The following is a 22719-nucleotide window of genomic DNA, read 5'->3' on the forward strand; positions in this document are numbered from 1 at the left end:
ATTGTAAATATTAAAACATTGTACTATTATTACCTAAATATCGTTATTTATGATTATTTGTGTATCGTATATTTATAAAAACAATATCGAATGTTGCCTTTGGAAACTTAAAACATTCTTGCAGTAAGAAAATACATATGGATGGTATAGAAAGGATGCTAATCTCTTATGGCATAATTGTTGCAAAAGTGACCGCTTTCAGCTTTAAATAATAGTTCCTAATCTCTCCGGTGGCGCTAGTTAGGCTCTGGGACATGAGTATAACATGAACCATATAAGGCAACAAATAACCCGACCAAATTACGTAGGTTGTTTTTGGTAGTACTATTTCGGTTTATGGTGGCGCCGCCTAATTACTGTTTTTTGATGGACACTTTTCATACATAGAGATTTGGCTCCTTTATATAGTCTCCATTAAAAATACGCCTCTTCTTTAACAAGCGTTCCGTTCCATTCAGACAACTTATTAAGAACGGTTTTTCAACATTAAAAAATAAACGTGTTATAATACTTATAATGATGAAGAGGTAAGTAATAAAATATGAAATATGCATATTTTTCGTATTCTTACATTAACAGTAGGTTTTTATGTTGATTACGACGTTTAAAGGAAACTAATATTAACACTCATCAATAAGTAGTCATGAATTGGAACAAGTAAAAATTTAAAAAAATTGGAAAAGTAAAAAGCACTAGTTCGCGAAAACCAACTTTCCGCACGCTAAACAGCCACGAAAAGTAGCACTTTTTGAGCAACTGTATTAAAAAATATATATCTTAAACTCGTCTCAGATTGCTTCTAAATATATATATTAGATAATTAACAGGATTGTTTTATTAACATAGAAGACAGGTGCAAAAAAAAACGTTGCAAAAACTTCTACCTCAGCCTGATTTACGTTCTTTCAAAAAAGAACTTTAAGATTTTTCAGTTATACCTATAATTTGTTAAAAGACAAAGTAAATAACATTTATTGGGAGTAGGTATATACAAGAGAGAGCATCGTCATATCTTGGCAATTTTTTCAATGTCTCCAATTTCTCGTAACTTCATTAGACGTCACGTCATTCCAACATAAACATGGTTCGGTTGCGTAACGGCCACGATCTATGCCGTACTAAACCCCGAACACAAACAAAGCAAAGCGATTGCACATGTCCCCCACAAGATAAATAACCCCGCGCCCTGCCACCCACTCCAGTGTGCTGAATTACAGTAGACTGGTCGTTGTTTCAGGATCATTTTGATGGAAAGTACCAACCCGTGCAAATAAAAATTTACTTACTTATTCTAATTAATTAATACAATTAATATAATTTACACTTGCCTTATTATCTTGGAACTTTCCACGTTTTATTTCCACGTCTGAACGAAGTAACGGTAATTGTTGGTTAGATTAATGTTGATAATAAACAAGGTACATATAATTTTGTTACCTTTCGTTCTAGGAGAAGTTATTAATTGTACCCACAGTCAGCAGCAGCAAAAAATTTTTAAGGAGGTTAAGTTCATTAGTCATAGTCAATTGATTGTACACTTGTAGAGCCGTGCATGTGATTTGCAAGTAGGTAGAAGAAAAGAGCATTTTTTTTTTTCATTATTACCCAAGTCAAAAATCGCTAACGATTTGTAAAATAACTTTTAGGTTTTACTTAAGTTTCTCTTTGTTCTTTCTGAGATTTAATGATTGGGTGCTTTGAATCTTAAATGTATTGCAATACCCTCACAGGGTTATGTTGAGACATGTAATGATTTATGCATAAGATCTTTTGTACTCACACTAAGCAAGGAATAAATGAAATGAAATGAAATGAATACAACTTTAAGTATACACCACGATATTACCTACGATTAAGATTACGGATAGATCTCTAGCATAGGTACCTACACAAATGAAGCAGAGACGTAACACATAACATTATCTAACGGCCTCCGTAGCCTAGTCGGTCCATGAAGCTGGAGATCCCGGGTTCAAATCCTGGTAAGGGTTTTTTTTTGTGTTTTTATCACGAATATTTGTTCTTGAGTTATGGATTGTTTCTACCTATACATATATGTGCATACGTGTCTATATATATATATATATTTGCCAGGCGGACCCCAAGCTCCCATGAGCCGTGGCAAAAATTCCGGGACAACGCGAGGAAGATGATGATGATGATATATACTAGCTTTTGCCCGCGACTTCGTCTGCGTGGACTTAGTAACCCCAGCTAGAGTAAGAATAGCGCCTGGAGAAAATCTTATAGCAATTATTCAATTTGAGCATATTATACACACAAATTAGCAGACACTTCATTAATTATCTCAATTCCACCCCGCTTTTTACTTTCTTAAGGGATGATTTTCGGGATAAAAACTATCCTACGTCCTTCTCAGGGACTCAACCTATCTCTATGCCAAATTTCATCTAAATCGATTCAGCGGTTTAGGCGTGAAGAGGGAACACACAGACAGACAGACAGACAGACTTTCGCATTTATAATATTAGTATGGATAGTATGGATTAGTATGGATATATATAGGGGTAGTGCATCTGCCGTGAACAGAGTAGATGACTTTTACGCTATAATGCGTAAAAGGCACTGGTCGTTTGTCGGGAGAGTGAGCGAATCGACGAACAGCATTGTTAACGTAGTGTACGCAACCTGCTACTGTATTAGCAAGGCTTCCGCTGCAACTAGATTTAATTAGTTTTATAGCTTTAATTTTAGTTTAGTTTAGATTAGTTAAATTTAGAAATGGCATGTACTAATTATAATTCTCTTTATTTATTCTTTTTCACAGGTTAGGTTATTTTATAATATGGATATAAAAATAAAATACAAAAACACGTACAAAAACAATACAAAATACAAATAAACATATTATAAAAAACCTAACCTAGGGTGCCGCCAGCAGCGGGGCAGGGCCCAAGCTGCCGGTGGTCAGGGCCGCAGAGAGAGGAACCGGCGGACTATCCGCGCCGTGTCCAAGATCACCGCCTTCTGCATCTGACCCTTGATCCAACCACCTAGCGAGAGTCTCTCAAGGTGTTGGTCGAGACTCTTCGCTATGAGACCGTTCGCTGAAACGACTATCGGGACAATGATCGTCGAATCAACATGCCACATGGCGGTTATCTCGTGAGCCAAGTCTAGGTACTTACTGGACTTGTCCTTCTCGGCTTTCACGAGATTCTCATCATGGGGGATGGTGATGTCGACGAGCACGGCCCGGCGTTGCGATCGATCTAATATCACAATGTCAGGCTTATTGGCTACAATAGTCCTGTCAGTGATGATAGATCGATCCCAATAGAGCGTGGAACGATCATTCTCGAGAACTGGCACAGGTAAATACTTGTAGTACAGTACTTCGCGGTCCACAAGGCCATATAGAAGAGCAAGTTGCTGGTGAATAATCTTGGCTACGAGATTATGTCTGTACAAGTACTCGCCGTTAGCAAGATGAGAACAACCGGAAATGATATGCCTGATGCCTGAGTGACTTTCCGGGACGGCGGCATGCCCGACAAATGTCGACCGTACCGTCCTTCAGGATATATTTCCGATAGTTGTTCGTCATCATAACTTCGTCCGCAATTGCACAGGCAAAACCCTCGGTTTCTCCGAATAGGTCCCCGAATCGTAACCAGTTCACCGACGCGAGCAGGTCCACATCGGGTCCCGTGAGGGCCTTGTAGAACTGCCCGTGTAGCACCTTACTCTCCCATACCGCCCTGCGGCCCGCAGTACTTTGTACCACAGATTTGTGCCAGTTCTCGTTTGCCAAGGAGAGCGGCGTGAAGTTCCTGTCCACTGCCACCACATCACGATGCATCCCAGCACACTCGTGGTTAAGGAAATAATTCCTGAGATTGCACACCTCACGGTTGTAAAGATCTTTGGCGTTAAGGAAGCCTCGACCCACTTCCGTGGGATGTACAATCTCATAACTGACGAGCGTGGGTGTAGCATACGGTGTGTAGTGAGCAGTAGACGGACCCTCCGATCCCGGGGCGTCCAGCTCGGTCTGAGTCCACCTTAGTATGCCAAAGGAGTATATGAGTAGGGGCATTACCCAGGCGTTGAAGGCGCGCACTTTGTTGCCTCCTGACAAAAGACTGTTAAGAACTTTTGTGAGCCGACTGAAAAAGCGCTCCTTCACCGACCGTCTAATACCCTCGCCCTCAATACCCAACGACCGAGACATACCAAGATATTTATAAGTTTCTGATTCAGAGATAGATCTGAAAGACATTGTCTCAGAAAGTTGTTGTTGAATTTACAACCTCCCCCAGCTGTACATGCATAACCGCACACTTATCGACACCAAACTCCATTCTGATGGCGGTACTGAAAACTTCTGTGGTTTTCAATAGCACCATCAAGTCTTGGTTATATGGCGTAAATAGTTTGAGGTCATCAATTATAATAATTATTATTTTAATGTATTGGGTTGATAACTGAATAAATAACATTTTTATTTATTTATTTACTTTTATAAGTATACGGGGTAGACCTACTGTTCCCAACTCTCCCACGCACAATTGCTTCCACCCAAGGCATCTTAGAAACGCTGACAGGCGGCATTTACCTGACACGAAATAGAGCCCATGTAGTGAGCGGCTCAAATTGCGCCCCCGGCCTAAATTGAGAGCTCACTACATTATGTACTATCCTTGTGTGTAACTAACTACTCGTGTACAAGCTCTAGATTAGCAAAGGGTAATGGAGAATTGTTTCCATACCAAGGTGCCTTTCTTATCATTGGAGCTAGGTTTCAGAGCCAAAAAATTAACAACATCAATAACGGAAAGATTGTAGGGAATGGGAGAATACAGAGGATCAAGGAAGGTACCTACTACCTATACTTAGATACATAGAACAAATAAAGGAAAAAGTAGGTAGGCTGCACTGACATGACTGTAAGTTGGAAGAGATTGGAACCGAAAAGTGGAAATGGAATGGTTATTATTAATTAATTCTTTATAAATTCACCCATATCAGCAGTTATATCACCCATGAGTTAGAAGGACGACATCTGGGTAACAAGCTGGGGAAAACTGGATGCAAATGAAAATGTTAATCTTCAATTTAGGCCTAGGTATAACAGTGCACTTACAAGAATAAGAATGGATTGTCAGGCACAGAGGAATGGAATGGAATGTCCAAAGACGGGCGCTATAAAGGCTGCTAAAGATAACATGTATGTATAAAAAAGTTTGGCATACTTACAGCATTACTTGCCTTCGTTTTCACAGACAACTGACTATTTTACAAAGAGAAATGGCTTTCCAATACAGAAATGGTACACAACAACTTCACTTGTCGCGAGACACGGTACCTACTTATAAAAAACCGGCGAAGTGCGAGTCGGACTCGCGTTCCAAGGGTTCCGTACGTTACACAACTTTTAACAATGCATTTTTTTAATGTGAAACTTGAGTGAATTGTCTTTAAACACCCGTAGGGGTCGGATAAAAAAACCAAGTAATTAAGTCCGATTCACGCTTGACTGCACATTTCTAATGGGTTTTCCTGTCATCTATAGGGTATTATCTCTTGCCTATTTTCTTGAATAACTTCCAAACTGTACTTCCTATCCTAAAATAATAACAAAATATATATATTTGAAATTCTCACAATAAGCTCTTTTATTTGATATATAACACGATATAGTTTGAAAAACTTTATTTTTTAATTGTCTCATTTACCCCCCAAAAGTGGACCCCATGTTTAAAATTCATTTGTTTACATTACATGTCCATCTTTGGGTCACAAACTTACATATGTGTACCAAATTTCAACTTAATTGGTCTAGTAGTTTCGAAGAAAATAGGCTGTGGCTGTGACAAACGGACAGACAGAAAGACAGACGCACGAGTGATCCTATAAGGGTTTGGTTTCTTCCCTTTGAGGTACGGAACCCTAAAAAAGCTGAAGTTAGTCAATGGTCTTGTGCTCTTATTAGATTAAAATTACTAATAAGAAAATAAGAAATTAAAATCTTAGGATGGTATTCCATTTGTCGAATATCTTGGTCCAATGTGTATTTGCGGCTCACATTTTGCTTAACGAGAGAGTGAGACGCAATGCGCGTGCATTGGCCAAAGAAGGTGGAATACCATCCTTAGATAGACGTTAGGGTTTCCAATAAGATCGATATTAGAAGTGACATCTAGTGTCGAATAGCAGAACTACACTACACTGACAAAAACTTATATGTACATAGTACACTCAGCAGATGGCAGTACCAACGTCCATTAACCACGTATTGATTGTGCTATCAACGTGATGAAAGCGCTAGAAGCGCTGATTGCGCATGCGAATATGAGTGTGAGTAAATGTGCATCCATAACTTGGTTAGAATCAAAGTCTCTCGTGTTTGAATGTTTGTAAACTTTAGTAAATGTTGACATGTAAGCTTAGTAAGGTTGTAATTTTTTCTCAGTTTCTAGTGATAAGGTTATCTTTCTATCGTTATATAGGTATGCTTTTTATTTTTAAGCGTTACGTTGTCGTAGCGCAAACGATTGGCTCTTGGATAGGCCCCCCGGGATACAGAAACAAAATTCGTAGTTTTGTTATCTGCCTCTCTATCACTCTTCCATATTTGAACGATAGAGAGGCAGATGAAGAAAATTCGCGTTTCGCGGTAGGGCTTCAGAATGTGTTGGTTGGCTATTTGATCGTACTAGAACGCAGCCCCGCGTCGCTCGCGTCGGCTGTGATTGATAAGCCGCCCCGCGGGATTGGGACAAGAGGATAAGGCTGGCTAGAGGTGAAACCGAAGTGCGGTGGAATTCGAATGGGGAATATTTGGTGAAAACCTTTCGCATTTTTTATAGGTACTGAACATGAGAAGCGCATAATTCGTGTTTACAAGTTAACACGAATTATAAAATTAAGTAGTAAATAAGTCGGCACGTTGTAGCCTAATATTCAGTCAGACGATAGTACCTAGGCCGTCTGACAAGTACTGACAACCCTAGCTTTATATTAATTAGTTAATACTTAGTGGTTTTTGAAATAGACAAGATGTAAGTAACACTGATTTGATAGATGATTAAATTGCAAATTTCGGTTAAATACGTGTAATATCTAGATTTCTAGTTAGTCCTATTATTAATCGCAACTTTAAGTCGCACTTTTAGTTCACAATAGTTATCTTAATTCAAACTAAACTAAGACCCACAATAGGCTACTAACTTAATCAAATCCTTTTATTATTCTAATACTAAGTCACCTCACAACTCAGTGATTTACCTTAAAACTTTAAAGCCAACTTAAGCAAGCCCAAGCGTAACATAACAAATGGTGCATATCTCCACTACGGCTTACCTTCTAACATTATTGATGACTAAAACAACCCCACACCCCCTGCACGGACCTAAAATACGAAGTGGGGTCAAATGCTAACATTTAGCTACCAAGTCCGAGATCTTATAATCCCTCACAAGCTAAACTAAACTTTAAAATAAGTGAATAGAGATGGGATTAGTGTGAACACGCTTGTGTTTAAAGCCTGAAGCTTTCGTTGAAGTTTTGGGGAGTCAGGGGTTAACCCCCCAGGTGGTTAAGCCATTTTACCACGTTAGGCAGTGACGGTCGCCTGTAATTTTGGGCCTAATGCGACTATTCCTATTTCAAGTTACGCTTGGAGGGTTAAGTGAGGGCTGCTTGGTGAGATAAGCGCCGTGCGTACAACGCGCATATATGGAGGTTATGTTTAGGTAAAGTAGCTTTGACAAAGGGGATTTGCCTGATAAGTTCATAAAACACTTGGGCCAACGTAGACTGAAACGAATTGACTTCAGTTCTCGTCTCTACGAAATTTTGTTTTAAAAATAAATTTTGCTGTCTCTTGTATTTGTAAGTTAGGAAACTTCACAGAAGTGAGCATTAAGCTTCTAAATTAGGCACTTTTTGTGGTTAAATTTGGAAGTTGATAATGTGAAATAAACCTAATAATCTTGATATTATTTCATTATTATACCGAAAAAAGTATTTACCCAATAAATAGCATCATTCTTGAACCATTAAAAACTCTTATTAGCATCATTCTTATTTCTTCAAGGTTATTTCTAGTGCTAAAAAGAATTAGGTATAGTTTCTGAATTTTCGCACTGCCCCTGCACACTATTCATATAGGTAACACAATTTATTATTATCAAAAATGTGCGTGTTTCAATTTCCTAGTTACCCAACCCAACCATTCAAAGTGGGTACCAAGATTGACTGTAGACTATTCAAGCGCATTTTCCATTAACACTTTCAAAAGCCCAACCATCCGTACATATATATGTATTTAGGTACATACCTACCCCTACGGCCGAGGGGTAAACTCTAAACAAAGATAAGGTACCCAAATAGGAGCGGGCGCACCCGTCCAGAATATAAATCGGTCGAACTTGGTAATTAATCGCCTTTGTGAGCCCTAGTGGTCTACAAGGCTATTCGCAAAGCATTTAGACTTAACAATAACTGAAATAAATTGTATTAGGTACACCTACCTACTTAAGGTAAAAATAAATTAGAGCGATTTCAAGTTTTACATAAAAACTTCTACTCGCTGTATTTTCTTCGGGAGACGCCTTTAGAAAGGCACCTGTAAGCCGCTCCTTTAGCGCCGCCGCGGCCAGACCAAGAATTAGTATAACATTTGTAAGCAACGAAAACTAGTACCAGACAAAGGGGTCAAAATTATTCTCGTTGTCTTGATTTCTGTCCCAAAAAAAGTCATGGAGTGGAGCTTGATGTCGGAGCTGATGTTTTATTTTTAATTTTTCCCATTTCAAATATAATCTACAGCTAGAAAAACATGCGATAGTACTCGATTTTTAGGGTTCCGTACCCAAAGGGTAAAAACGGGACCCTATTACTAAAGGGGCCCTCAGACTATCAGTCCGCCGGACGATATCGGCCTGTCAGTTGTTCGGAACTGTCAAATTTTTGTTCTAACTGACAGGCCGATATCGTCCGGCGAACTGATAGTCAGTGGGCCCCTTAAGACTCCGCTGTCCGTCTGTCCGTCTGTCTGTCACTGGGCTGTATCTCATGAACTGTGATAGCTAGATAGTTGAAATTTTCTCAGATGATGTATTTCTGTTACCGCCATAATAACAAATACTAAAAACAGAATAAAATTAATATTTAAGTGGGGCTCCCATACAACAAACATGATTTTTTTGCCGTTTTTGTGTAATGGTACGGAACCCTTCATGCGCGAGTCCGACTCGCACTTGGCCGGTTTTTTTTAATTATTTGATAGAAAACGGAAATACAAGCGTGCTGCGTGACAGAGTGGTAAGAAACAAGACAATGGAAATAATTTTGGCCCAAATATTTTACCGTAAGGTCGGGGTACTTTAGCCCTCCAAGGTTACTTTGCACACCCATGAAATGCTATTTTATTAAAAGGATACATTTTTAAAAACGACATTATGTGATTAATCTGTTTTTGTATAAGCGTTTAGTGTCCTTTTAAAGAATTTATTAATTCAATAAATGGGTTTTATGGGTAGACAAAGTAACCTTGTAAGGGCTAAAGTACCCCGACCTTACGGTACATAAATGTTCATGCCAAGGTTCATGTAATTTAAGCATGGCATTTTAAAACGAGAGCGTAACTTCGATTGTATGGGAGCGGCTTTTTGACGGCGGGTTCGTACGACTCTTAACATTATGAGTGCCGGGAAAGCGGGTTCCCTGTTCGTAGCCGCTTTCATCCATAAAGCGGGAAAACGCTTGATCGGCTACGAGCGTAGCGCTACGAAAACATTTGCAGTGAATGTAGGCCTGATTCTAATTTTAATAAACGTCAAAAATAAGATATCGATACGATATGGATATCCGCTCGCATTCGGCAGGGTGTTCATCCTCACACCCTAGCACCTAAATAGTCGCGTACTGAGCGGTTTAAGAGGAATATCCTCCCGCGTACGCTTCGGCTGTGGAATGAGCTCCCTGCCGAGGTTTTCCCGAGGGGCTACAGTATGGGGTTCTTCAAAAAAGGAGTGTACAGGTTTTTAAAGGGTCGGCAACGCGCGTGTTATATCTTCGGTGTTGCAGGCGTCCATAGGCTAAGGTAACTGCTTACCATCAGGCGGGCCGTATGCTTGATTGCCACCGACATGGTATAAAAAAAAATGGATATGGATGTCAGTATTTTATGATTTATCAAGCGTGTCGTTTCTTCGATTAAAAACGTCACTTTTGACACTGACAGATCCGATCCATATCGTATCGATATCTTATTTTTAACGTTTATTAAAATTAGAATCAGGCCGTGTTAAGCTTAGCGCTGTTATTCCCTTCGTACCGACCACGAACGAATTGCCTGAATTGCAATTCCAGTGTAATTTGAACCTCAGATCTCGCGTAGCTGTAATGCATATCGGGGTCATAGTTATACCGGTCCACTTAAGGTAACAATGGAATGTGCAAACAGCAACATAGGCAATTCATAAAGAAATCCATTCCGTTAAATGCGAAACAGTCTCTTAATGTCAAAAATAAGTTCGAAATATGGAATGTTTTTGTTGCAATAAAGGAATCACTATCAGTTACATAACAAGGAACGTTAAGAGGAAATGGGACGGCCGTTTCTCCATACAAACTTAGTCCCCAGTTATAGTAGTAGTAGTATATGTTGATTATATGGAGCGACATAATCGCTAAGCGATAAAGCTCTTTAATAAAGATTAAAAACAAAAACAAAAAACGTGAATTAACGTAACTATAGTAAACTAGCTTTTGCCCGTGCCTTCGTCTGTGTGGAATTATCAATTTGAGTAGCTTATTTTTCCATACAAACGTTTCCCCATACAAACTTCCACCCCCATTTTTACCCTCTTATAATCAATCAATCAATCATTTATTTACACATTTATTCATTTATAGGATGATTAATGGAATAAAAACTATCCTATGTCCTTCCTCGGGTCTCAAATCTTTATACCAAAATTCAACTAAATCGGTTCAGCGGTTTAAGTCTGGAGAGATAATAAACAGAAACACTTTCGCATTTATAATATTATTTAGTTTGGATAAAATGATACTTAAATAATATTTTACAACGTATATAAAGACTAAAAGTAAAACGCAATAAATCAGTTCGCAACGCGCGAACAATCCCCGCTAACCGTCCCATACACCACCTGAATCGACCAAAAACCAAAAATTAAACAACGTCCTTTGTCGGTGAAAACGCTAAATTGAGGAAATTTCCATCCATTCTCCATCCAGCCGTCATCCGCGCCTAAGCCCAGCTTCAATTTCAATAGAACCCCCACACACTCCCTACACCCTTTAGGACACCCCCACTCAAACTATCCTGCTCTCTCTAACACAAAATAGCCAATGCGCGAACGAGACGCGGTTACCTACAGGGTTGGTCCGAAAGTTAGACATATATTATTGTATTATATGATCGTAGGTGGTGCGGGGGTGAAGATTGATGCCACAGGCGGGGGGGGTAGTTTCGGCAACCCTACGTAACGAAATTTACGGAACGTGTGTGCGTGGCCTCATATATTTCACAAGGAAAATTAGGTGAGGAATTAATTTTCAAGTTTTCAATAAAGAGGGAAAAATTTGTGTATGAATATTAAACGGCTTCGGGCAAATTAGATGTGTGTAAGGTTTCAATATTTTGTATAGGTTGGTTTTGCTTGGTGATTTTTGGTTTTATCGAGATTGGTGAAACCGTATTTTACAGGTATTTGATTGATTTCCGTGTTTTCTTCAATTTAATCAATTTTTGCCAGGGTATGTAATTGTGTGTGTATGTGTATTTTTTTCGGTGATCTTTAGTTTTACGTATCTAAGTTATAAAGTACTCTAAGATATTGCAATTAATAATAATAAAAATACCTAGGTACTTTTTTTAAATGTGCTTACCTATGCATAAGCATGTTGTAATGCTTTCGTGTTTTTTGTGTTTTATTTTTATATTTATATTGTAAAAAAGCCCTACCCTAAGACCAAAAATGATTATTAATAAAAATACCTACAATTATAATTCATTCATTTAAAAAAAATGATACAAATTTAGAATCCAATAATGATAAAATCGCATTTCTATTATTATTAAGTTTTTTATGACAAAAGTACAGGTAAGTAATTATTAACCTTTAAAATACACGCAAAATCCACAAAATAAATTCAGTAGGGAAGTTGATAGAGTAAGCAGTCGACGTTTAAAAGTTTAAAGTCTTAGCGATTGGCTAAGAAGTTTTCGCGAACTTGAGATTTCCTTGTTTTTTCAGACCTTGGCATTAATTGGTTTGGTTTCCACGCCTCGCTCCGCAAGCGCTGCGCCGCGGTGCTTAGCAGGGTGCGTGACAGCCGTCACAGCCTCCTGGTTATAGTGGCTGAAGCCACTGACCATCAGTCCGCCGGACGATATCGGCCTGCCAGTTAAAACAAAAATTTGACAGTTCCGAACAATTGACAGGCCGATATCGTCCGGCAGACTGATAGTCAGTGGGCTCCTTAACAGGAGTAACAGGTGGGACAGTGGCCTGGTAAAGCACTGGTAAGTTACATGCTAGTTTTAATAATTTAATCTAATGTTATTTATTAATTTTAATATATGTTTTTAATTTTAATTGTATTTATTAGTTGTAATGTATGTGTAAATGTTATTTAATTTTAATCTTACTTTTGACTTTAATTTTAATTTTGATTTTAATATTAATTTAATTTAAATAAATATGGAGTCTTGTCTGAAATAAATGTTTTTTTTTATTTATTAAAAATATAAGTTCAAGGAATAATCTCAATCAACCGTCATTTAAACTGAATTAACTTGAAGATTTTTTTACCTATTGAAAAGTAATCTGTTTTCATCTACTTTTTGTAATAATGATTAGGTAATATTCATTTCCAAGTATTGCTTTTAGTAGATAATATTATTACCCATTTATAGCAATTTCTTACACAGAGTGGAAAGAATGAATGGGTCCTGGAGGGAAAGTGCCTTAAAACCTTAAGTTAGCTCATTTTGCTCAAAGGAAATATTCTTTTATTTTTAAAAAGAAACAAAACTGCATTCAAAAGTTTATGAAATTCGCTTTTTTCACCCGGGAATCGAACCGACTAAAAATTAAAAAAAAATAAACACTCGCTATTTTATTCTACTATTCTAGTTAATGTTAGTGATAACATTTCTCCAAGAAACATTAATTAGGCCTTACACTCTTTTGTAGTACAAAATATCCATAAAATCTAATATTTAGTATTCAAGAATGTTCACAAGCAAAATTGAAAAAAAATAATTACAAATCATTGAATGCAGTTTTGTTTATTTTCAAAAATAAATGAATGTTTCCTTTAAAGCAAAATGAGCTAACTTAAGGTTTTGAGGTACTTTCCCTCCAGGGCCCATTCATTCTTTCCATACTGTATAACTAAGAAATAATGATAAAAGTATCCGTCCTCGGTTGGATTCAGTTGTAGTCAGCCGCAAAATAGAATATTAATAATAGACCACGTCCACCAAGACCACGAACGCTGTAAAGGGTTCGAAACGTCGGGATGTATTATAAATCACAATATACGCGATATAATCCGCTTTCATAGTTTTATTTTATAAATAATAGATTAAATACCTATTCAAAATTAAAAATGCTAGAGAAAAATAATCTAGAGTACCTACTAAACTTACAAAATATACATATGTACATACCGAGGGGTGCTTGCTTATCTAACGCTCTTTTTTTTCTGGCGGTATACTTTTACTAAAATAGACAATGAATTGATTTTCTTTTTTCATGACAACGAACTCCAGGCCAGGAACCTTCAACCTTGAAGCTTTCGAACCAGCTGTTCACTTACAAAACAAATGCCATAAAAATGACAAATCGCACCGACGGTTAGGTATTTAATAAAAACAAAAGAGCAATGATAGCGTTCGATATTCAAAAGTTCAAAGTCAGGGGGAACTCCATTGTACTAATTACGCAGCAGACGGCGCGCTTTCACTTTCGCCGTCGCTCGTTTTAATTATTTTTTTCAGCGTCTCGGCGTCTGGCGGGAGGTCGGGAAAAATAGCCGTTGGGACTGGGTGGATAAGGCCAAACTTGTCTGGATCAAAAACGTTCCGCAAAACGGGCGTCTCTTGCTGTGTCCAGTATAAGAGTAACGATTTGGGCACATTTTACTAACGCATTCGTCATACAACTTTTGAGAAATAGAAAAAAAAATACAAAAACTTGTGACTTCATTTGTTAATATTTGCATTTTTGTTATATTTATTTTATTTTACGTAATCAGTCCAAGAAAGTTTGGCTTTAAATTCCATTTTTTAATGTTAAATTTTCAACAAGAAAATCATACTAAACATTTTTTACCCGTCTGTCCGCATCCTATTAGAAACTTTAACGAAGTAAGACTAGGGTAGTTTAGCCGGTTGTCGGCCAGTTAAGCAAAATTTCGAATTCAAATGTATTTTATGAACAATATATTCGACCAATCTTTGTCATTTTATGATTTTTAGACTAAAATATAATACACTTGCCATGTTTGTATCAAAATCCGTTATTAATTACAAAGTTTTATTTATAAAATTAAGAATTTGAAAAAGTAGCCATTTAGCTGGTTTTCGGCCACTTTTTTTGGTTCTCGGCCGCTTGTTAACTAGTTGTCGGCCGCTGTTATTTATGTTTTTAAATGACTCTTATTTCACAGTCAATAGGAATGATTTTTGATTAAAACACCAAATATTCAATGGTACAATACAATGTATTACATGTTTTGGAAAATAAAAGATACCATTAACGTTCCTTGTTAATGGTATCTTTTATTTTCCAAAACATGCTCAAACTAATTCCAATAAATCCATAACTTGAAGGTCAGATGGCTGTCACTTTCGTAAAAACTAGGTTCCCATGAGTCGTGACAATGCTAGTAGGGAGATCATGAAGACTGAAAATATTAAAATAACGAAAATTCTTCGTCGCTGCTAGTCAAAGCATCTTGTTTGAACCCTGGCTACATATACCTAATATCATTTGTAAGATTTGTTGAGTTATGGTTTTGCTTCTCCTTTGATATATTCCTTATCAGCCATATTTCTTGCTTCCTTAAATAAATAAAAACAATTTTATGCAAATAAAGTATGCGCAATGCGCAGCTTTGTGATGTTACGTATGATCTATCAAGATGGGAGGGATTCCACCTTCGTCTCGGCAAGTACCTATCACGTATTGTTTTCTGCCAAAAATAGTGTCAAAATGTTTTTTTTTTTTCAAGGGCCGAAAACTAAATAAATTTTACTTGTTTCTCGGCTGTCATAAGTTAGCTAGGCCGAAAACTAACCTTTTTTAATCCTGTTCTCGGCCGCCGAATACAAAAGATTTTAAAGCGGATTTTAACCAAGTATTTGTTAATAAGCATGCGGCCGACAACTAACGACATGAATTACTTTGATACAAATAAGTCTTATTTGAAATATTTATTTTGTTGGCTTTCTTTTAATAGGGAAGATAATCAATTAAAAATGACCTGCCTCAAGCCCGTTCTCGGCCGGGCGGCCGAGAACTAAATATCATTGTGAAATTGCATTCAGTTACCCGACCACCAAATTTAATTGACTTATATCAAATATTTCGTACATTTAAATGAAAATAACATCAATTCAACTTATCCACTATGCGCATTAACATCAATAATGGTCTCAAACCCACGGAAACAATATGTTTACTTACCTCGAAAAAATATTGAATCACAATTTTTTTTGCAAATTTGTCTAACATTCACACTGTGTAAATTACTTTGTTGCACTGACGAGCCAATCAAAACGATATCAAGCTAACAAATTTAGGATATGTCAATGTCAACTGAATTTATCCGATTACCCTCATTTTTTCAATAAATACGGTAAAGTTGTCATGTTATTACAGTTTTAGTACGTAGTGGCCGAGAACCGGGGGTGGCCGGTAAACCGGCTAATCTACCCCAAGTTAAAATTAAACTTATTAAACATGGTTGCAATACGCTAGTTTCCCATCCACCAGTTTTAACATGTGGCTCATCACTTACCAAACGCAGTAAGTATATAAATATAGTTGGTCAAGCAAATCTTGTCAGTAAAAAAGGCGGCAAATTTAAAGAATAAAGGCGCGAAGGGACATCGTCCCATTGAATTTCGCGCCTTTTTCTACTGACAAGATTTGCTTGAACAACTATAAAACAGAAAGTCTCAAACTCCCGGCACGGCGTATCCCTGGTATCCTGTCTCTCACGAACTTCGCTCAATCTTTGATACTTTCTTCGTGCATTTTTTTAGCGCGCCTTATTAATGAAAAGTAGGTTAGTAACTTTAAGAATGAAAGTTACTACGTTGGCGTAGGTCGACGAACTCGCAGCTGTTTTTTGTTTTTTGACATTTTCACCTGCTATCGGAAGCTGGGGGGTAAATTAAGGGATTGGAAAAGGTTTTACTTTATGGGTCAAGCAACTTTGGCTGTTCTTTATTTTTCCTAGTTAACCACTACACAGCCGGGCAAGGGGGGTCGTATAGCCCACAATGTTACCCAAGTGCTAGTTTAGTTAAGAAATGAAATACCTAGGATAAAACATACTGCAACTCATATCCTTTTTATTTAAACCGAATTTTAAATTATAAATTTGATGACGATTTTATTCTAGACTTTAAATGCCTCCTGATTTATGTTATTATGTTATAGTTGTACCTACAATTTATAATTACAAATTGTCCTAAGCCTTTGTTTGTTTCTCAGCGGAGAACGCTACGTGGGCATATTTTATCAGTCAGCGTACGAGTTTTGAGAGATTGAAAGAAGAGACGTTCCACTAAAATTCCTCAGAACTCGTGCTTACACTGTACAGTCGCCGTCAGATATATCGAAGCGGTCAAGGTGATCCCAAATATCTGAACGAAGCTTTATAATCAAGTTTCTACGATTTTTCTACGTAGAAACACATACCATTTTAGACAGCCGTAGTGCAGCTTGTGCCGCTGTGAACCATTTTCATTTTTTCAAACCGGCCAAGTGCAAGTCGGACTCGCCCACCGAGGGTTCCGTACTTTTTTAGTATTTGTTGTTATAGCGGCAACAGAAATACATCATCTGTGAAAATTTCAACTGTCTAGACCTAGAACTAGACAGACAGACGAACAGACGGACAGCGGAGTCTTAGTAATAGTCCCGTTTTTACCCTTTGGGTACGTAACCCTAAAAAGGTTTCAGCTTCCAGTTATAAACAACTATAGAACAGAAGAGCCGAACATGAATAGAATGTGTACAAACGTCAATAACATATTTAATACATCCGAACCAATAAAAATATTAAACCATTCCGTTCAACCAGACCATGACAGGGACATCATTAATTATCTATTAGAAAATAATCCTTTTATACGTCAAAACCCATCGGCAGCGATTGGGATTACCTGACCCAATACCCATAAAAAAGCAAACAACGCATACAACCCTATTGAACTACTGTTTTTTTTTGCCATTCAAATGTTGACGCTAATTGCGAATATGAATTTGTTTTCTTTTTAAGAATTGCAGGCCAATGTAAGTTTTTAAAAGTTGTACTCATAAAAATTTTGAGACCTATGTACCTAACTAAGCGATGGTAATGAAATAAATTAGAATCTGTGAAACAATTGGAAGTGCTATAAAATTACAGAATATAGATAGAAGATCTGGTTAATCTTTGCACCATGAATTTTTTTAAGTATGAAAAATTAATTCGAATATTGTTTTTTTTTTTCAAATAGGGTTGTCAAGCATTCCGTTACGCAGCTTTTTAACCCTAAGGAAGTACTTTCATACTCGCCACGCATGCCTCGGGCGACATTTAAATCTTCCTGAGAATGCATAATAACCGTCGGAATCAATATCAAACGGCTTCGGATTACCCTTGCACTCAAAAAACCCTTGGGTCACCCCTACCTGAGGGTGACATTTTTTTATTTTTTATTCACACTTCCGTCAAAGCATATGCAAAAAGGACTGTTATTTTCTTTGATAGATCGGAAATAATAATTATATGCATAATAGAACGGATTAAGGGTTACGCACTTTCTGTCGGTGACGTTTTTTAACCCTGTTCCTGTCACCTTGCCTGTGTCAGATGTTCTTTGAAACTGTATTCAATACGATTTAATAATATGCATTTTGCAAGCTGAACGTACCGATATTTTACTAATTGATAAGCTGTGAATTTAAATAAGGGTGGTTTACAAAAGGTGCAGTTTCATTTTATGCAAATTGTATCGATTTATTTGTTGAATCTATTACCTCGGCATCCCATATTGGTTGTATTATTATTTAGAAATAGGTGCGCTAAAATTTGAAATTCGAATTTCACGCGACGGTTAACCCTCGAGCGCCGTAGGTGTAAAAGCGGCACGGCGTATAAAAAAAAACTCGAAGCACTTGAACCGAGACCAAGGCGCGGGAAATACAATGCCGCCCGGTCGGTATCTCGGTATGCGACCTCTTGACTCCAATCAAATAATTACTGGCCCACGGTCGAGAACACCCTCCGTAGGATATTCAAAATGGCCGGCCGCTCTAGTTTAATTTATGCGCCTGATAAAATCTTGGGGATGCTGAATGCATGCGGAATTTTTATGTGTTTGTGGAAGTAGGTAGGTACTTCACATTTCGCTTTATAGAAAATAATGAAGTGTCGGTGCACGGCTGAATCAGAATTTTTCAATAAAAACAAACAATAATCTTGAATCTTACATTTAAAAAAAAACAAGAAATTATTTACAATAATTAAATTATTTAAAAGCTAGGTACATTTCTTACATTTTATTTTTAATAAAAAAATATAATGTTTAATCGGGATTTTTATCTATGTAGTGTGGATAATCCTTTATTAAGCAAACTTGTATTATTATTTTGTTACTTGACTAAAGCTGTGTCCCGTAAAACATTACACCCTTGACACACCGCATACGAGAATAACAATAGGATGCAGATTCAGGCACCGTATAGATAAATAATACATTTTGATTTATAATGGAAGTAAAAAAATACTCTTCATTTATCGGGAATGCATAAATAGACTCCATTATTCGGCGTCGGGAAGTGCAAAATATGGGTGTAACTTTTTTATGGCACTGTCTGAATGCGTGTCAGTGAACGGGTTAGGGACGTTTTTTTTTAAACGGACACAAAACACATTCAAAATAGTTCAAAAATATTTTACGGGTGCATTCATTGGTGATTTGATTTATTCCAGTGACATGCAGATATGAGTGCTCGTTAGATTTATTTGACTGCTGTTTTTGCATTGAAGCTCGCGTTACGCATGATCGGTCATGTCAATTGGCAGTTAGTGTCTATTGACGTTTTGGAGGGATCGGAAATTCAATAATGTCACCCGCATGGATGCAAATTGTAACTGACATAAAATAAAATAAAAGAAATGGAAAATACACGCGAGAAAACCGACTTAAGCTTAAGGTTGTAAAAAAAATACATACCTTCGTCTATCTGTGGCATTGTTCCACAGATAACAAAATCCGTGTTCCGCAAGCCCCTAATCTACATAATAAAAAGCGTAGAGCCGAATACAGAGATAATGCTACAATGGATGCAGAGGCCGCAGGAAGGGTTACCATTGTCTAGCCGGAATAACTCCCAAATTAATGAGCAAATGCAAAAAATGTTGCACAATCGAGATATACGATCTAGGATTGTGGTTCTCAAAGTTTGGAACTAGGTAACGTGCACTGACTTATAAAATGCAAGATGTTTAGTGCCAACTATTGTTTAAGAACTTCCTATTATAACCTAGTAGTAAAATTCCTGATTTTTCTAATGAATAAAGAGGATGAAAAAGGACGATGTAAAACTATACTAAATAGTAGATAACCATAATAATTTTAAAGATAACATTCATTAGCAATGAATTCTTCTAATGCATATTATATTTATATATATAATTAGGTTATATATTTTTATTTGTTCAGTTTAAAATCAAAGCGCTGGTGGCCTAGCGATAAGAGCGTGCGACGAGCGACTTTCAATCCGGAGTCGCGGGTTTGAACCCCGGCTCGTACCAATGAGTTTTTCAAAACTTATGTACGAAATATCATTTAATATTTACTAGCCGCTTTTTGGTGAAGGAAAACATTGTGAGGAAACCAGACTAATCCCAATAAGGTCTAGTTTACCCTTTGGGTTGAGAGGTCAGATGGCAGTCGCTTTCGTAAAACTATAGTGCCTACGCCAATTCTCGGGATAAGTTGCCAAGCGGACCTCAGGCTCCCATGAGCCGTGGCAAAAGCCGGGACAACGCGAGGAAGATGAAGATGAAGTTTAAAATCAATGTTTATTTAACAGTACCCAAATAAACTAGAACGCATAAATAAATTACATGCCAAACAAAATTAATGTATATAAGTACCTGCAAAAAATAACCGGCAAGGTGCGCAAAGTTTGACAACCCCTGCGCTACCTACTGATCTAATTTCCATGCGTGCGCGCAACTAAAGGGGTAACTTTTATTCACACTTCTAACGTATTAACATTAGTGTGTTCCTGATTTTTGACATGTAGACATCTCGTGAGACAAGTGAAGTTTAGAATAAATTCAGATGAAGAGAAGTGAGGAGAAAAAGAAAAGTGGAAAGTTAAGATGGGTAGTGAAAAGTGAGGATGGGAAGTGAAAAAGAAAAAAAGAGAAAGTGGTCTCATCAAAAGTGAAAAGGTACCTAACTGAACTGAAATATCACAAAAAAAAACATCAAATCACGAAAAAAGGCCGGCAACGCACTTGTGACCCCTCTGATGTACAGTCAGGCGAATTGTCTGCTCGTTTGCCTGCTATATCATAAAAATAAATCAAATTCGTTACCGTTGCTTAAGTTAGAAATGCGTGGTGAGCAAACTTAAAAGCATTTGTCGCGCTCGACGTGGCAAAAACGTAAACTTTTTTAGACCCTGATTTTCCTACTGTATGACATCTGTCAGCTGTCAAATACATAGGTTATGTCCTATAGCCGCGAAGCGGGCGCCACTGTCGCGCATGCGTCAAGAGACAATCTTTTTAGACCAATCAATCTCAGCTCAACATATTTCTACAACATACTTATCTGTCGTAGTCACGGTATATTAACGATATAACATACAATCCTTTTTATACAGACTATCTCTATATTTACTATATTTAAAATCTTGCAAGTCTATTTTAAATAAACTTCTTGTAAATTTCATTTATTAAATTACTTTACCGTCACTGGAAGCTTTATAATTAATAGAGAGCATATCTGTTTCCGTCGAATTATCACCAGTCTAGTGCTTTATTTGACTCTTGTTTCCGGCAACAGTGGCGACACCTGGGATATTTTGGCTACGGAACCCTAAAACCATCAAAATAAGAACATAATTTGTGTCGTACCTATGTCGTATTTCTAACAGCACTCGACTCAGTAAACGGCCATTTTTAAAGGGCAAAACACACGCCTGTGCGCACATGCGTGTAGTGGATTACTTTGAGAGATGCAACATCAAGGCTCCCCGTAACCTTAGGCGTACCTATCAATTTTTATCTCAACCCTCCAACAAAATAGCCCTCAGCGAAAATTCACTTACGAGTCTTACGACCCATAACCTTCATACGTTTATACCTACCGACGTTCATTTCGCTCTGTGCTGTGTTGACGAATTTATTCAAATATTTTTATAAACCTTGAAAATGATTTTGATATTTTTAACTTTGTGACAAATTTATAAATCAGGACCCGTTAGCAGTGAATGTGTTAAGTAACAGTGCGATATTTTTACTGTCTGTAGGTATATCAGAACATTTGAATTAAACACCTAACACAAAGCCAAGCGTCGTAATCACTCGACAGCATTTCTTATTATGTATACATATTTCGCTTGGCGAATTCTTTCTTTGCTCAAAATAATCTAGTGCTCTAGCTACGAACCTACGACCAAAAAATAATTAGGAGGAATTTTGCGCCATGTTTTTATTTCAATTATGTACTTACTATAGAAATAGTAAGAAGAATTAAATGATCGCACTTAAACTATCGTGAGACATATTTCAAAATATTTATCAGTACGGTTTTTACTCACTATTATTTTTAGTCGCTTTTGGCGACATGTTTCGGATTCTTTGGGAATCCATCCTCAGGCACGAGTGTCCGCGGCGGTTGTTCGTCGCGCACAAATTAAGAATTTAAGAATTAAATGAGTAGAAGAATAAAATATAAATACGTGGTTTAAATTTACATATACATATTTTCACATGACATTAATCCGCCCTCGCTAGAAGTATAATGAAATATAGTAAATTGAACAAAAATGTTATAACCAATTAACCAATAGTTACTTTAACTAAAACAGTGTTTAGGTACTAGGTGGTTTAAACTTTCATCTATTTTCACGTGCACATTTGTATTTAAATACATATATACTATACACCACATAGTCCTCGTATCGTCGCCGTAGACTTCCTAGTGACATAAATCCGCCCTCGCTAAAAGGAAAATAAAATATAAGTAGTAAATGGATAAAGAATGAAATAATTACATGTTTATTTAACTAAAACAGTGTTTAGGCACTAAGTGATTTAAATGTACATATATTTGCACGTGTATATCTGTACTTTAATACATATATACTGCGCTGCACTGCACATAGCCCTCGTATCGCCGCCCTAGGACGCGGCACTTCCTAGTGACATAAATCCGCCCTCGCTAAAAGCCGAGCTTCGCTGCGAACTGTG

The 22719-nt window shown here is 37.2% G+C and overlaps 1 protein-coding gene across 2 annotated transcripts in view; it reads right to left on the reverse strand.

Moving 5' to 3' along the window:
- LOC134747730 (glycosylphosphatidylinositol-anchored high density lipoprotein-binding protein 1-like) overlaps positions 1–15945 on the reverse strand; it is a 40639-nt gene extending 24694 nt beyond the window's left edge. For both annotated transcript variants that reach the window (XM_063682353.1, XM_063682352.1), the window contains exon 1: positions 15696–15945. The gene's annotated coding sequence lies outside the window, so the exon portion shown is untranslated. The remainder of the gene's footprint in view (positions 1–15695) is intronic.
- Between the last annotated feature and the right edge of the window lie 6774 nt (positions 15946–22719).

The sequence above is a fragment of the Cydia strobilella genome, chromosome 15, assembly GCF_947568885.1.
Source record: "Cydia strobilella chromosome 15, ilCydStro3.1, whole genome shotgun sequence".
Taxonomy (NCBI): Eukaryota; Metazoa; Arthropoda; class Insecta; order Lepidoptera; family Tortricidae; genus Cydia; species Cydia strobilella.